Source organism: Hyla sarda, unplaced genomic scaffold (assembly GCF_029499605.1).
Source record: "Hyla sarda isolate aHylSar1 unplaced genomic scaffold, aHylSar1.hap1 scaffold_2272, whole genome shotgun sequence".
NCBI lineage: Eukaryota > Metazoa > Chordata > Amphibia > Anura > Hylidae > Hyla > Hyla sarda.
In genome coordinates this window covers 7286-23052 of record NW_026608950.1, presented here as the reverse complement: position 1 = coordinate 23052, position 15767 = coordinate 7286, and the positions used below count along the sequence as shown (strand labels likewise).

At 46.1% G+C, this 15767-nt stretch overlaps 5 non-coding genes and 1 pseudogene across 5 annotated transcripts; all 6 read left to right on the top strand.

The window, feature by feature from the left end:
* Nucleotides 1–849: 849 nt before the first annotated feature.
* Nucleotides 850–1040, top strand: LOC130321462 (U2 spliceosomal RNA). Its single transcript, XR_008867182.1, has one exon. It is a non-coding gene; the product is annotated as a U2 spliceosomal RNA (small nuclear RNA).
* Nucleotides 1041–3118: 2078 nt separating this feature from the next.
* Nucleotides 3119–3309, top strand: LOC130321479 (U2 spliceosomal RNA). The gene has a single exon (XR_008867196.1). It is a non-coding gene; the product is annotated as a U2 spliceosomal RNA (small nuclear RNA).
* A 2082-nt stretch (nucleotides 3310–5391) lies between these two features.
* On the top strand, nucleotides 5392–5582 carry LOC130321470 (U2 spliceosomal RNA). Its single transcript, XR_008867190.1, has one exon. It is a non-coding gene; the product is annotated as a U2 spliceosomal RNA (small nuclear RNA).
* A 2104-nt stretch (nucleotides 5583–7686) lies between these two features.
* LOC130321478 (U2 spliceosomal RNA) lies at nucleotides 7687–7877 on the top strand. Its single transcript, XR_008867195.1, has one exon. It is a non-coding gene; the product is annotated as a U2 spliceosomal RNA (small nuclear RNA).
* Nucleotides 7878–9974: 2097 nt separating this feature from the next.
* LOC130321475 (U2 spliceosomal RNA) lies at nucleotides 9975–10192 on the top strand (annotated as a pseudogene).
* A 5389-nt stretch (nucleotides 10193–15581) lies between these two features.
* LOC130321471 (U2 spliceosomal RNA) lies at nucleotides 15582–15767 on the top strand. The gene has a single exon (XR_008867191.1). It is a non-coding gene; the product is annotated as a U2 spliceosomal RNA (small nuclear RNA).

Genomic DNA, 15767 nt, shown 5'->3' with positions numbered 1-15767 from the left:
AACGTATTCTCCGTTGAGATATTGCAGCCGCTGCTGTGTCCAGGCCCAGGAGCCTTAGCACTGTGCTGTGATGTCACTCAATACCACTGACATCACTAGGTGTAAACAACATCTCTCCTTTGCTGTGTATGTGACTATGGAGCTGTTTGGTGATGTCGTCTATTACGGCCTTCATAGAAGCAACAGGAGATTGTTGCATCCATCTTGAACCCTCAGAACTACAGTGCTATGATGTCACTCACTTCCACAGGCCTTGCAGAGTGTAAACAACAACAACCCAGCTTTGTTGTGTATGTAACCATAGGGATTTGTGATGTCACCTAGAACCTTCACAGCAGCGACAGCTTTATGAGGAGCATCAGCACTGCTCTGCCTGAGCAGAACCATCACCGCCATAGGTTGTCAAATAACCCGGATTTAACCCACACAGGTAAGTCCAATGGGGTGCAGGCATGTCCTCTATGCTTACAGCTTCCCGTGGGTGTTGGTTTGATACCGTTTGGGGACAGCCAAGGAGGCATCTGCAGGCAACAAAGGTAGGTGTGTGCTTGTGTGTGTGTTTCCTATGCAGATCCTAAGCCCAGTGTCACATGCAAGTAGGAGGAGTAAGAAGGGTTCCTGGCAAATCCGGGTTATGGATTGCATTTAAAAAGGCCCCGTGGGAGTGCAATGGGCCCCTGTCTTGCTGCTTAGCAATAATGGTATGGGTTTAGGTTCTGCTGTGTGTACTGGTGGTTGACTGCCCCCCAGCCCAGAGTGTGCATGGAAAATTGTCTGGCAGCCTCCCTGACAGCAAGCAGTGATAGTGCCCATGAAGGGGACCTTGTTGGGCCCGCCCCTTTCACGGTTATCGCTTCTCGGCCTTTTGGCTAAGATCAAGTGTAGTATCTGTTCTTATCAGTTTAATATCTGATACGTCCCCTATCTGGGGACCATATATTAAATGGATTTTTGAGAACGGGGGCCGATTTCGAAGCTTGCTTCCGTCGCCCTATGCATTGACCCGATATGGCAGTATCTTCGGGTACAGTGCACCACCCCCTTACAGGGTTAAAAAGAAAGATTCCTACTTTCATTGCTACCTGCTTGCTGGCTAGCCAGCTAGCCAGCCCTGTGGGCCTTGCTGCTGCTGCAGCCAAAAAACAAAAGGTGCTGCTTCTGCTGCTTCTGCTTCTGCTTGTGTCTGGCCCCTGTTGGAGCGTCCAGGCACAGGACTTCTGCTGCTGCTGACTAAATGGCCTCCTTAATTGGATCATTTGAGTAGCCAGCACACCTGTGCAGGTAGGGCATGACATGATAGGCAGCTGCCTTGATAGCGGGTGGGTGCTGAATGTTCCTAATTGACAAAATAAGATTAATGCTTATGAAGAAATATAAAATCTCATCCCTTCCCCAATATCGCGCCACACCCCTACCCCTTAATTCCCTGGTTGAACTTGATGGACATATGTCTTTTTTCGACCGTACTAACTATGTAACTATGTAACATAACATGGGGGGGGGGTCTCCTGGCTGTTCACACAGGTGTGTCATTGCTGTACATTGACCATGCATTGCTTCTGTGGTATTGCAAAGGCAAAGACAAATGCTTCCAGCCATCCATTGCACTAATGGATTGGTCATCAGCTGGCTGTCTATGTCCCGCATCAATATAGACCAAAGTACAGAGGGTTAGGCTATGCTATTGTGCACCTACCTGATGCATCAGAAGGTGCGAGGCCCTTGCTAAATTCTGTGCACAGACTTTGAGATCTATGCTTTAGACTGTATCTAAACCTGCTCCAACATGGACTGACATTCTGGCCTACTTTCAGCCGATGCGACTTGTCTGTCGCTGAACAGTCGCTTTTTATGTATTCAGCACCTATGTATAATGTTGTAAAAATGCTCTAGAAGCTAAAGTCGCAGAAATGTCACACATATTTGGCCTGCAACTTTCTGTGCGACAAATTCAGACAGGAAAAATCAGTATAAATCCTTAGAAAATTATCCCCCAGTGTCTCCATCTGCTGGCGGTATTGAATAAGCATTGCTGCACTGATGGGGTATGCATTAGACGAAAAAAAAGAAGAAAAAGAAGAATAATACGCCCAGAAAAGAGGCGAAAAGGAGAAAAACGTAAAAAAACGTGAAAAAAAAGTAAGAGGAAGAGAAGGGAAAAAAAGGTGGAAATGGGTTTAAAAGTGATTTCGGCGGAGAAATATATATATATATATATATATATATATATATATATATATATATATGCGCACACACACACATAGATATAAACGTATTCTCCGTTGAGATATTGCAGCCGCTGCTGTGTCCAGGCCCAGGAGCCTTAGCACTGTGCTGTGATGTCACTCAATACCACTGACATCACTAGGTGTAAACAACATCTCTCCTTTGCTGTGTATGTGACTATGGAGCTGTTTGGTGATGTCGTCTATTACGGCCTTCATAGAAGCAACAGGAGATTGTTGCATCCATCTTGAACCCTCAGAACTACAGTGCTATGATGTCACTCACTTCCACAGGCCTTGCAGAGTGTAAACAACAACAACCCAGCTTTGTTGTGTATGTAACCATAGGGATTTGTGATGTCACCTAGAACCTTCACAGCAGCGACAGCTTTATGAGGAGCATCAGCACTGCTCTGCCTGAGCAGAACCATCACCGCCATAGGTTGTCAAATAACCCGGATTTAACCCACACAGGTAAGTCCAATGGGGTGCAGGCATGTCCTCTATGCTTACAGCTTCCCGTGGGTGTTGGTTTGATACCGTTTGGGGACAGCCAAGGAGGCATCTGCAGGCAACAAAGGTAGGTGTGTGCTTGTGTGTGTGTTTCCTATGCAGATCCTAAGCCCAGTGTCACATGCAAGTAGGAGGAGTAAGAAGGGTTCCTGGCAAATCCGGGTTATGGATTGCATTTAAAAAGGCCCCGTGGGAGTGCAATGGGCCCCTGTCTTGCTGCTTAGCAATAATGGTATGGGTTTAGGTTCTGCTGTGTGTACTGGTGGTTGACTGCCCCCCAGCCCAGAGTGTGCATGGAAAATTGTCTGGCAGCCTCCCTGACAGCAAGCAGTGATAGTGCCCATGAAGGGGACCTTGTTGGGCCCGCCCCTTTCACGGTTATCGCTTCTCGGCCTTTTGGCTAAGATCAAGTGTAGTATCTGTTCTTATCAGTTTAATATCTGATACGTCCCCTATCTGGGGACCATATATTAAATGGATTTTTGAGAACGGGGGCCGATTTCGAAGCTTGCTTCCGTCGCCCTATGCATTGACCCGATATGGCAGTATCTTCGGGTACAGTGCACCACCCCCTTACAGGGTTAAAAAGAAAGATTCCTACTTTCATTGCTACCTGCTTGCTGGCTAGCCAGCTAGCCAGCCCTGTGGGCCTTGCTGCTGCTGCAGCCAAAAAACAAAAGGTGCTGCTTCTGCTGCTTCTGCTTCTGCTTGTGTCTGGCCCCTGTTGGAGCGTCCAGGCACAGGACTTCTGCTGCTGCTGACTAAATGGCCTCCTTAATTGGATCATTTGAGTAGCCAGCACACCTGTGCAGGTAGGGCATGACATGATAGGCAGCTGCCTTGATAGCGGGTGGGTGCTGAATGTTCCTAATTGACAAAATAAGATTAATGCTTATGAAGAAATATAAAATCTCATCCCTTCCCCAATATCGCGCCACACCCCTACCCCTTAATTCCCTGGTTGAACTTGATGGACATATGTCTTTTTTCGACCGTACTAACTATGTAACTATGTAACATAACATTGGGGGGGGGGGTCTCCTGGCTGTTCACACAGGTGTGTCATTGCTGTACATTGACCATGCATTGCTTCTGTGGTATTGCAAAGGCAAAGACAAATGCTTCCAGCCATCCATTGCACTAATGGATTGGTCATCAGCTGGCTGTCTATGTCCCGCATCAATATAGACCAAAGTACAGAGGGTTAGGCTATGCTATTGTGCACCTACCTGATGCATCAGAAGGTGCGAGGCCCTTGCTAAATTCTGTGCACAGACTTTGAGATCTATGCTTTAGACTGTATCTAAACCTGCTCCAACATGGACTGACATTCTGGCCTACTTTCAGCCGATGCGACTTGTCTGTCGCTGAACAGTCGCTTTTTATGTATTCAGCACCTATGTATAATGTTGTAAAAATGCTCTAGAAGCTAAAGTCGCAGAAATGTCACACATATTTGGCCTGCAACTTTCTGTGCGACAAATTCAGACAGGAAAAATCAGTATAAATCCTTAGAAAATTATCCCCCAGTGTCTCCATCTGCTGGCGGTATTGAATAAGCATTGCTGCACTGATGGGGTATGCATTAGACGAAAAAAAAGAAGAAAAAGAAGAATAATACGCCCAGAAAAGAGGCGAAAAGGAGAAAAACGTAAAAAAACGTGAAAAAAAAGTAAGAGGAAGAGAAGGGAAAAAAAGGTGGAAATGGGTTTAAAAGTGATTTCGGCGGAGAATATATATATATATATATATATATATATATATATATATATATATATATGCGCACACACACACATAGATATAAACGTATTCTCCGTTGAGATATTGCAGCCGCTGCTGTGTCCAGGCCCAGGAGCCTTAGCACTGTGCTGTGATGTCACTCAATACCACTGACATCACTAGGTGTAAACAACATCTCTCCTTTGCTGTGTATGTGACTATGGAGCTGTTTGGTGATGTCGTCTATTACGGCCTTCATAGAAGCAACAGGAGATTGTTGCATCCATCTTGAACCCTCAGAACTACAGTGCTATGATGTCACTCACTTCCACAGGCCTTGCAGAGTGTAAACAACAACAACCCAGCTTTGTTGTGTATGTAACCATAGGGATTTGTGATGTCACCTAGAACCTTCACAGCAGCGACAGCTTTATGAGGAGCATCAGCACTGCTCTGCCTGAGCAGAACCATCACCGCCATAGGTTGTCAAATAACCCGGATTTAACCCACACAGGTAAGTCCAATGGGGTGCAGGCATGTCCTCTATGCTTACAGCTTCCCGTGGGTGTTGGTTTGATACCGTTTGGGGACAGCCAAGGAGGCATCTGCAGGCAACAAAGGTAGGTGTGTGCTTGTGTGTGTGTTTCCTATGCAGATCCTAAGCCCAGTGTCACATGCAAGTAGGAGGAGTAAGAAGGGTTCCTGGCAAATCCGGGTTATGGATTGCATTTAAAAAGGCCCCGTGGGAGTGCAATGGGCCCCTGTCTTGCTGCTTAGCAATAATGGTATGGGTTTAGGTTCTGCTGTGTGTACTGGTGGTTGACTGCCCCCCCAGCCCAGAGTGTGCATGGAAAATTGTCTGGCAGCCTCCCTGACAGCAAGCAGTGATAGTGCCCATGAAGGGGACCTTGTTGGGCCCGCCCCTTTCACGGTTATCGCTTCTCGGCCTTTTGGCTAAGATCAAGTGTAGTATCTGTTCTTATCAGTTTAATATCTGATACGTCCCCTATCTGGGGACCATATATTAAATGGATTTTTGAGAACGGGGGCCGATTTCGAAGCTTGCTTCCGTCGCCCTATACATTGACCCGATATGGCAGTATCTTCGGGTACAGTGCACCACCCCCTTACAGGGTTAAAAAGAAAGATTCCTACTTTCATTGCTACCTGCTTGCTGGCTAGCCAGCTAGCCAGCCCTGTGGGCCTTGCTGCTGCTGCAGCCAAAAAACAAAAGGTGGTGCTGCTGCTGCTTCTGCTGCTTCTGCTTCTGCTTGTGTCTGGCCCCTGTTGGAGCGTCCAGGCACAGGACTTCTGCTGCTGCTGACTAAATGGCCTCCTTAATTGGATCATTTGAGTAGCCAGCACACCTGTGCAGGTAGGGCATGACATGATAGGCAGCTGCCTTGATAGCGGGTGGGTGCTGAATGTTCCTAATTGACAAAATAAGATTAATGCTTATGAAGAAATATAAAATCTCATCCCTTCCCCAATATCGCGCCACACCCCTACCCCTTAATTCCCTGGTTGAACTTGATGGACATATGTCTTTTTTCGACCGTACTAACTATGTAACTATGTAACATAACATGGGGGGGGGGGGGTCTCCTGGCTGTTCACACAGGTGTGTCATTGCTGTACATTGACCATGCATTGCTTCTGTGGTATTGCAAAGGCAAAGACAAATGCTTCCAGCCATCCATTGCACTAATGGATTGGTCATCAGCTGGCTGTCTATGTCCCGCATCAATATAGACCAAAGTACAGAGGGTTAGGCTATGCTATTGTGCACCTACCTGATGCATCAGAAGGTGCGAGGCCCTTGCTAAATTCTGTGCACAGACTTTGAGATCTATGCTTTAGACTGTATCTAAACCTGCTCCAACATGGACTGACATTCTGGCCTACTTTCAGCCGATGCGACTTGTCTGTCGCTGAACAGTCGCTTTTTATGTATTCAGCACCTATGTATAATGTTGTAAAAATGCTCTAGAAGCTAAAGTCGCAGAAATGTCACACATATTTGGCCTGCAACTTTCTGTGCGACAAATTCAGACAGGAAAAATCAGTATAAATCCTTAGAAAATTATCCCCCAGTGTCTCCATCTGCTGGCGGTATTGAATAAGCATTGCTGCACTGATGGGGTATGCATTAGACGAAAAAAAAGAAGAAAAAGAAGAATAATACGCCCAGAAAAGAGGCGAAAAGGAGAAAAACGTAAAAAAACGTGAAAAAAAAGTAAGAGGAAGAGAAGGGAAAAAAAGGTGGAAATGGGTTTAAAAGTGATTTCGGCGGAGAAATATATATATATATATATATATATATATATATATATATATATATATATATATATATATATGCGCACACACACACATAGATATAAACGTATTCTCCGTTGAGATATTGCAGCCGCTGCTGTGTCCAGGCCCAGGAGCCTTAGCACTGTGCTGTGATGTCACTCAATACCACTGACATCACTAGGTGTAAACAACATCTCTCCTTTGCTGTGTATGTGACTATGGAGCTGTTTGGTGATGTCGTCTATTACGGCCTTCATAGAAGCAACAGGAGATTGTTGCATCCATCTTGAACCCTCAGAACTACAGTGCTATGATGTCACTCACTTCCACAGGCCTTGCAGAGTGTAAACAACAACAACCCAGCTTTGTTGTGTATGTAACCATAGGGATTTGTGATGTCACCTAGAACCTTCACAGCAGCGACAGCTTTATGAGGAGCATCAGCACTGCTCTGCCTGAGCAGAACCATCACCGCCATAGGTTGTCAAATAACCCGGATTTAACCCACACAGGTAAGTCCAATGGGGTGCAGGCATGTCCTCTATGCTTACAGCTTCCCGTGGGTGTTGGTTTGATACCGTTTGGGGACAGCCAAGGAGGCATCTGCAGGCAACAAAGGTAGGTGTGTGCTTGTGTGTGTGTTTCCTATGCAGATCCTAAGCCCAGTGTCACATGTAAGTAGGAGGAGTAAGAAGGGTTCCTGGCAAATCCGGGTTATGGATTGCATTTAAAAAGGCCCCGTGGGAGTGCAATGGGCCCCTGTCTTGCTGCTTAGCAATAATGGTATGGGTTTAGGTTCTGCTGTGTGTACTGGTGGTTGACTGCCCCCCAGCCCAGAGTGTGCATGGAAAATTGTCTGGCAGCCTCCCTGACAGCAAGCAGTGATAGTGCCCATGAAGGGGACCTTGTTGGGCCCGCCCCTTTCACGGTTATCGCTTCTCGGCCTTTTGGCTAAGATCAAGTGTAGTATCTGTTCTTATCAGTTTAATATCTGATACGTCCCCTATCTGGGGACCATATATTAAATGGATTTTTGAGAACGGGGGCCGATTTCGAAGCTTGCTTCCGTCGCCCTATGCATTGACCCGATATGGCAGTATCTTCGGGTACAGTGCACCACCCCCTTACAGGGTTAAAAAGAAAGATTCCTACTTTCATTGCTACCTGCTTGCTGGCTAGCCAGCTAGCCAGCCCTGTGGGCCTTGCTGCTGCTGCAGCCAAAAAACAAAAGGTGGTGCTGCTGCTGCTTCTGCTGCTTCTGCTTCTGCTTGTGTCTGGCCCCTGTTGGAGCGTCCAGGCACAGGACTTCTGCTGCTGCTGACTAAATGGCCTCCTTAATTGGATCATTTGAGTAGCCAGCACACCTGTGCAGGTAGGGCATGACATGATAGGCAGCTGCCTTGATAGCGGGTGGGTGCTGAATGTTCCTAATTGACAAAATAAGATTAATGCTTATGAAGAAATATAAAATCTCATCCCTTCCCCAATATCGCGCCACACCCCTACCCCTTAATTCCCTGGTTGAACTTGATGGACATATGTCTTTTTTCGACCGTACTAACTATGTAACTATGTAACATAACATGGGGGGGGGGGGGGGGTCTCCTGGCTGTTCACACAGGTGTGTCATTGCTGTACATTGACCATGCATTGCTTCTGTGGTATTGCAAAGGCAAAGACAAATGCTTCCAGCCATCCATTGCACTAATGGATTGGTCATCAGCTGGCTGTCTATGTCCCGCATCAATATAGACCAAAGTACAGAGGGTTAGGCTATGCTATTGTGCACCTACCTGATGCATCAGAAGGTGCGAGGCCCTTGCTAAATTCTGTGCACAGACTTTGAGATCTATGCTTTAGACTGTATCTAAACCTGCTCCAACATGGACTGACATTCTGGCCTACTTTCAGCCGATGCGACTTGTCTGTCGCTGAACAGTCGCTTTTTATGTATTCAGCACCTATGTATAATGTTGTAAAAATGCTCTAGAAGCTAAAGTCGCAGAAATGTCACACATATTTGGCCTGCAACTTTCTGTGCGACAAATTCAGACAGGAAAAATCAGTATAAATCCTTAGAAAATTATCCCCCAGTGTCTCCATCTGCTGGCGGTATTGAATAAGCATTGCTGCACTGATGGGGTATGCATTAGACGAAAAAAAAGAAGAAAAAGAAGAATAATACGCCCAGAAAAGAGGCGAAAAGGAGAAAAACGTAAAAAAACGTGAAAAAAAAGTAAGAGGAAGAGAAGGGAAAAAAAGGTGGAAATGGGTTTAAAAGTGATTTCGGCGGAGAAATATATATATATATATATATATATATATATATATATATATATATATATATGCGCACACACACACATAGATATAAACGTATTCTCCGTTGAGATATTGCAGCCGCTGCTGTGTCCAGGCCCAGGAGCCTTAGCACTGTGCTGTGATGTCACTCAATACCACTGACATCACTAGGTGTAAACAACATCTCTCCTTTGCTGTGTATGTGACTATGGAGCTGTTTGGTGATGTCGTCTATTACGGCCTTCATAGAAGCAACAGGAGATTGTTGCATCCATCTTGAACCCTCAGAACTACAGTGCTATGATGTCACTCACTTCCACAGGCCTTGCAGAGTGTAAACAACAACAACCCAGCTTTGTTGTGTATGTAACCATAGGGATTTGTGATGTCACCTAGAACCTTCACAGCAGCGACAGCTTTATGAGGAGCATCAGCACTGCTCTGCCTGAGCAGAACCATCACCGCCATAGGTTGTCAAATAACCCGGATTTAACCCACACAGGTAAGTCCAATGGGGTGCAGGCATGTCCTCTATGCTTACAGCTTCCCGTGGGTGTTGGTTTGATACCGTTTGGGGACAGCCAAGGAGGCATCTGCAGGCAACAAAGGTAGGTGTGTGCTTGTGTGTGTGTTTCCTATGCAGATCCTAAGCCCAGTGTCACATGCAAGTAGGAGGAGTAAGAAGGGTTCCTGGCAAATCCGGGTTATGGATTGCATTTAAAAAGGCCCCGTGGGAGTGCAATGGGCCCCTGTCTTGCTGCTTAGCAATAATGGTATGGGTTTAGGTTCTGCTGTGTGTACTGGTGGTTGACTGCCCCCCAGCCCAGAGTGTGCATGGAAAATTGTCTGGCAGCCTCCCTGACAGCAAGCAGTGATAGTGCCCATGAAGGGGACCTTGTTGGGCCCGCCCCTTTCACGGTTATCGCTTCTCGGCCTTTTGGCTAAGATCAAGTGTAGTATCTGCATTTGGTCTGGTCGGAAGGTGTCTGTGGTACCCCGCTTCTCGGCCTTGGGGGATTGTCTCTCCTTACGGAGGGACTTCACCCCCTTGCTGCTATTGGGGAGCGGGCTTAGTCCACGGACAACGGGTTGCGATCCCCCTGTCTCTGGGACCTTGTGTCTCAGAAGGCATTTTCGGTACGTTGAGCGTTACCTGTAGCTTCGGAAGCACCTAGGGTACCCCCGACCTCTGCCTTGGGTAAGGGTTCCGCTTTTATAGCGGGATTCCGAGCCCCTGCTGCTATTGGGGAAGGGGCTTAGTCCCTGGGTGTGGAAGATGCCGTTCTCCTGGGCTTTCCCCTCTGGGGAAATGTCGATGCGAAATACCATCCGCATAGAGGTGTCGGAGAGCCATCGTCAGTTGAAGAACCTCCGCTTCATTGCGGAGGTGATTCTTCTTGACTACTTCTGCCTCAATAGGGAGGACATCCTGTGTCTAAATGACCAGGAAAGCCGTGGCCTGTATACCGTCACCTTCACGGCCACGGCGTGTTGCGATAACATCTATGCAACCTTGTCTGGTGCGGACCAGAGGGACGATCGACTCGACGGTCTTTCGTTCCAGTTCCTCTATGGTGAGGAACATATACCGTTGGTGGTGGCTATGCACAGCCCTCATGTGACCACGGAGGATATAGCCACTTTTCTTCGGCGATACTGCGAAGAGGTGCGATTCGCAAACAAAATCTTGAACTCCGTGCGGTTCTGGAACGGCAAGAGGAAGTTCTGGGTCAAGCTCCGTAAGGATCCCGGTGGTATTGGGGGTCTTTGCCATCCGCCCCCAAATTTTGCCATCGGGAGAGTTCGGGGCTTCCTGTTCTATCCTCAAATGCCTATGTATTGCCGAAATTGCTTGAGGTTTGGCCACACCCAGGAGACCTGCGGCGCGGAGCGTGTGATTCGCTGCAATAGGTGTGGCCAAGAAGGTCACATAGCCTCAAGATGTAGCCATACGATAAGGTGCAACCTCTGCGGAGAGGAAAATCACGATTTTAATTCCTGTCCCCATAAAGCAAAAACTACGATGGGTGGGTCAAGGCTGGGCCCACCCAAAGAGGGGACAGGACAAAAGACGTCCTTTTTTAAGATGCCCAAACCCCAGATGGCAGGTACTGATGGGTCCAGGCCCAAGACCTCTGGTGCTCCATCGGGGGGCCCACCGGTGGTAGTGCTAGGGGGAGGCCATGGGGATTCCACGAAGCCCGGGCGGGTGATCGAGTTTACTGCCCGGGAAATTGAAAGACGTCGATCGACTTCCTACCTGGCTCAAGAGCCCGCCGAAACTTCTGAAGGGGGCTCACCTGTGGCGGGTGGCAGCCGACGGGCCTCGGTGGGGGCAAAAGTGGACCCAAAATTGCAGCATAAGCCAGGTACTGGCTTGGCCCAGGGTCGCCCTGCTCCGGACGAAGAGGCCCCGGTGAAAGCCCGCCGGAAGGGGAGCCAGGTGGCCAGGTCTGAGCCCGGTCCTGTTACTCCGCCTATACAGGACAGGGCCAAGAAGACAAGTGGCGCCAAACCAGGGTTTGCTGCCCCGCCAGCAGTGGACCCGGTGGGTAAAACTGGCCATCGTCGATCGATGGGGAAGTTGGAGCAACAGTCCTCAGCAACGCTTGCTGGGGAACAAGCGATGAAAACTTCCCAAGGTAGCGGCAAAGGTTCCGGAAAAGAGGCCTCACAGGCCCCTGTGCAGCAGTTCCAGTCGTCAAATGATGAAAGAAGACGCAGATCCATCAGCCGGGGGCCAGAGATTACATCGAGTGAGAGCAACACAGAGGATATGGACAGCAGTGTGACATTTAAAAGACAAAGAGAAGAAGAAGAGGAAGACATTCAAAGGAAAGCGGCGTGCCGTAGTTCGGACGAGAGCGAGCTCAGGGTCGGGGCATCATCGATCTCAAGCTCCGACCCTCAGAACATCAAGGAGCTGATGACCCCGCAGGCGGGGGATGACGGTACGCAGCTTATTATTGACTTTGATTCTCCAAGCACGGACTCTCCATAAACTATGCCTATCCCTGTAAAAATTGCCTCACTCAATGTGAGGTCCTTAAAGAGCCCTGATCGCAGGGCTGCTTTATTTTCTTATCTAGAGACATGTGACTTTGACCTTTGCCTGCTACAAGAATGTGGAATCCCTAGTAAAATGGACTATAAAGACTTAAAAGAAGACTGGAAGCTGGGCCCATCCATATGGTCCGGTGCAAATGACTGTCGTTCTGTGGGTGTTGGGCTGCTCTGCCGAGGCCAGTCCTTTTCTATTCATACAGTAACTGAGATTGTGCCTGGCAGAGCTCTTTTAATTCATCTATATTTTAATGGACTTTTAATTCGTGTTTTAAATGTGTATGCCCCTCCTGATAAACAGGAGCGGGCAGAACTATTTGAAATTTTACCACTGTTTTGTGTTGGGTCTTCCCCCCTGCTGGTGGGAGGTGATTTTAACTGCATACGTGATGGGGAACACCGGCAGGGTGGGGATATTAATCGTAAAGACCGCACTTCTTACCTGCTTAAAAATTTTATTGATGATTTTAATTTGAAAGATTGCTGGAAGGATCTCTTGCCGGAGGACCCAGGCGCCACATGGTCCAATGGAAGAGTGAGCTCCAGAATCGATTTTATTTTTTCCTCTAGAGCTTTTAAACCCCTGAAATGCACGCTCGAGCAGAATATCTTCTCTGATCATAAGCTCCTCTTGGTGGGCCTGGAGCTAGAGGGGGAGCAAAAAGCAAAAAGGGGCCTCTGGAGATTAAACACCACACTCCTAGAGGACCCTGAGATAAAAGAGGAGTTTGTGCGGACCTACCAATGCTGGCAATCACAAAGAAAACCCCACGAGCCTATGCTGCACTGGTGGGAGGGCACCAAATCTAAAATCAGATTTTTTTTTATCAAAGCAGGTAAGAAGAAGGCAAAAATGGAAAAACAGTGGTTTTATGTTCTTAACATGCGTTTAAATGTACTTTTTAAATTGAAAGAAGCTGGTATGGATGTAGAAAATGATATTTTAAACCTTAAAACTGAAATAAAACATGCCATAGAAAAGAAAGGGAAACAAATCATTTTTAACTCACATGTGCAGCACCTGGAGGAGGGCGAGAAATGTTCCCGTTTCTTTTTTAAAAAAGTGATGAATAGGAGGGATATCATCCAAAACCTTGAGGGTGAATCCACTCCAAAAGGCATGTTAGATGCAGTTTTTAACTTCTACCAGCTTCTTTTTAATAAGAAAGATCTTAATCCATCCTTTTTAGAACATGTTCTTAATTCCCTTGATTTTAAGCTAGATGTTTTAGACCAGGAGGTTTTATCCCGTGATCTTAACTTAGATGAACTTTTATTTGTTTTTAAAAGTTTTTCTAGTGGGAAGGCCCCTGGGGAAGATGGTTTACCCATCGAATTTTATTTAGCTTTTTGGGATATTTTAAAGGATGATATGGTTTTATTGTATAAAGAAACTTTTATTGTTAATGAACTTCCCCCTTCCTGGAGGAGGGGGATTGTATCATTACTTTTTAAAAAGGGTGAAAAGGATATGCTAAAAAATTGGCGCCCCATCACACTTTTAAATGTCGATTATAAAGTTTTAGCCAAGTTATTAGCTGTCCGTTTTAAACCTTTTATTCATAAATTAATTCACCCAAATCAGGTTTGTGGGGTACCTGGAAGGTCTATAGCTGAATCCCTAAATATTTTAAGAGATGTTTTATGGTATTTTAAGGATAGAAATCAAACTGTAGCAATTTTATCCTTAGACTTTGAAAAAGCCTTTGATAGGGTCTCCCATGAATACCTGTTTTTAGTTCTTAAAAAGATGGCAGTGCCTGAAACGATTTTAAGCCGAATCATGCTTTTATACCGATCCTGTTTTAGTCAAGTCTCTGTTAATGGCTTTTTAACCAGCGGTGTTCCTCTTTTATCAGGTGTCAAACAGGGCTGCCCCCTGTCCCCACTCCTTTTTATTTGCGCAATCGAACCACTGATGGCCCTCCTCAGAAAAGACCGGGTAGTAAGAGGCGTACCGATACCTGGTGGAGGAGGGACCCATCTAAAGGTGTTGGGGTACATGGATGATGTCACCATACTGTGCCCGGACTCTCCATCCATGAGGGGGGCATTGAGGAACACCAGCTATTTCTGCGAGGTCTCTGGTTTTAAGCTAAACACAGATAAATGTGACTGTTTTTATATTGGCTCCTGGGATTCATCCATCACCCCAGGAGTCACAATGCAACAGGATCAAATTAAAGTTTTAGGTATTGTTTTTAACCAGGTCAATGATGGGAGCCCTAACTGGGATTCAGCTATAGCTAAGATGGAGAAGAAGATTTTAATGTGGAATCTTAGAAACCTTACCATGGAGGGGAAGATTTTAATAATAAAGATGGTTTTACTCCCTATTATGCTATACATTGCCATGGTATTTCCTCCATCTATTTTATACATTAAAAAAGTAACTAGAATTGTTTTTTCTTTTTTATGGGGTTCAAAAATGGAGAAATTAAAGCGTGATTTTATGTACAAAAGTAAAGATAATGGCGGGAAAGATGTTCCTAACCTTTTTACTTTCTTTTACATAAAGTATTTCTGTTTCTGTTTTAAAATTATTAAATCCGATGGCATTTTTAGCTGCTTTTTAAGGTACGCTGCGGGCATGGTTTTTAAAAGATGGTTGCGCATCCCTCTGAACGCTCCGGTGCTTCTGTGTCCCCCAAAACATTATGTGGTGTTGGAAAAGACAGTCAGGCTCCTAGGTCTCCAAGATTTGGAGCCTGACATACTGGGGGACCAGAGAAAGGTATCAAAGGTCCTCAGGCGGAGTGAGGTTACCCTGGCAGTGTCCAATTTCACACAGGCAAGATCCAAAAAGGTATGGCGGAACGTGTACGGGAAGTTTCTGGCGAATGTACACAGGGATCTTGCCTGGGCAATCGTCCACCAGTGCCTCCCTACTCGTGAGTTCCAGCACAGGCGAGGACTGGTGGCGAGAGCCAAGTGCCCGAGAGATGGCTGTGGAGTGGACGAAACGGTGCTGCACATATTTTGGAACTGCCCTTTTGCACGGGAGCTTTGGAGGAAGGTAGGCCCACTTTTGAAGTGGGCCTGCGGCCTAAAAGATTTTAATCACGAATGTGTCTTTTACGGTCTTTTTAACTGCCCCAATTTTAAACAGCAGATGATCTGCTGGATGATTATTAATTGTTTTAAAAATGCCATCTGGAAAGTTAGGAACATCTTACTTTTTAAACATGATTTTATTGATGTTAAAAACTGTATAAAGCTGGCCCTGAGTGAGATGTACATCTATTACCTAAGAGACAAGAAACAGTTGGGGGCCAGCGAGGCAGCATCCATGTGGTGTCTGCCTCTATGGAACGAAATAACAGTATAATCAGTTTTTATGACATTTGTATAATGTTTTATCCTGCCATTTTTATTTTTTCTCCTTTTATTACTGGTTTTATTATTTGTATTTTAAAACTTTTGTGAACCTTTTATTATTTTGCATTTTAAATTTTGTATGGTTTCTTATTTATTCAATAAAATTTTGTTGAAACCTTATCTGTTCTTATCAGTTTAATATCTGATACGTCCCCTATCTGGGGACCATATATTAAATGGATTTTTGAGAACGGGGGCCGATTTCGAAGCTTGCTTCCGTCGCCCTATGCATTGACCCGATATGGCAGTATCTTCGGGTACAGTGCACCACCC